Here is a 1,215-nt window from a genome sequence, read left to right as displayed (position 1 = left end):
GCGGAAAATAACGGCTACTGAAACTATTGACCGGCTCGAGAGAATTTTCACACGTCTTGGATATCCCAGAACCATCACGCTGGACAATGGTCGCCAGTTCGTCAGCACTAAATTCAAACAGTACTGTAAGAAGCGGGGTATTGTCCTGAACAGAACCACTCCTTATTGGCCGCAAGAGAATAGACTCGTGGAGCGACATAATCGTTCTCTAGTCAAACGAGATTTGCTTACCTACCTATCTATGTACTATTCTACATCGCATAGTACAACGTGTTAAACACCTTTGATGTACGGCCGAAATGTGAGAACAAAATTACCGTCATTGGCGGATCTGAGTACAGCTGTTCCCGATAATAGAGACCGGGACCTCCAGGCTAAAGAGAAGGAAAAGATAGCTGAGGATCATCGACGCGGTCTTCGAATTTGGAAATTGGAGATAAAGTACACATGAAACGAACTGTAACCCGGAAACAAGTTGAGTTGTACTTTTAACAGCGAAGTACTCACGGTTACAGCAAAACACGGCCCAAGAACAACGGTTCAAAATGATGAAACGGGAAAGGTGTACGAGAGGAATTCAAGTCATCTTAAAAAGATAAGAAGTGAAAATGATAACCAAAGTATCTCATCGTATTTTTATGATTTCTCAGATATCTAATCTTCTACTTTTTCAGATGATCTTGATGTAGCCGATGAAGGACAGGAGTTCGATGGACTTCATGAGGAGCACCAAGAAGATCCTTTAATCAGTAATGATCGTCCCGAGCAAACGTCAACAAAGCAGGACGAATCAGCTTCGAGGCAAGGTCGAGTTCCTCGTGTGACCAGAGTTCCGAACCGATTTACTGATTACATTATTGACTGTTAACTATTTTCATTTATATAATAAGGGAGATGTGGAGATACGTCTGACTCGATTATCTATGGTATGACAACTTGAATTAACAGATGTGCCATTGTCCATAGAGAATAATAAACATTCTGATTTCTGCTGAGTACGAGTCTAGTTATTTCGTTACCACAAAGACTATTAAAGTTAAAGACCTTGATAGTAAATAAATGTTATATTGAATTGTGGGTGAAAACATAGGAGAATGAAGGTTTACAGATCGTAATAGATGGTGGTACACTCATTGCACAATTATGGGTCACGCACAATTATTAGTCACTTTCCACTTTAATAGATAAATACTAATTAATTGCAAGCTTTTGTTA

General features: G+C 39.7%; 1 long non-coding RNA gene across 1 annotated transcript; it reads left to right on the top strand.

The window, feature by feature from the left end:
- The first annotated feature begins 421 nt into the window (after positions 1–421).
- On the top strand, positions 422–996 carry LOC134287497 (uncharacterized). The gene is made up of 2 exons (XR_009997344.1): positions 422–620; positions 675–996. It is a non-coding gene; the product is annotated as an uncharacterized LOC134287497 (long non-coding RNA).
- The last annotated feature ends 219 nt before the right edge of the window (positions 997–1,215 follow it).

Source organism: Aedes albopictus, chromosome 1, assembly GCF_035046485.1.
Source record: "Aedes albopictus strain Foshan chromosome 1, AalbF5, whole genome shotgun sequence".
Lineage (NCBI taxonomy): Eukaryota > Metazoa > Arthropoda > Insecta > Diptera > Culicidae > Aedes > Aedes albopictus.
The sequence above is the reverse complement of the archived record's forward strand: the minus strand, read 5'-3'. Positions and strand labels throughout refer to the sequence as shown.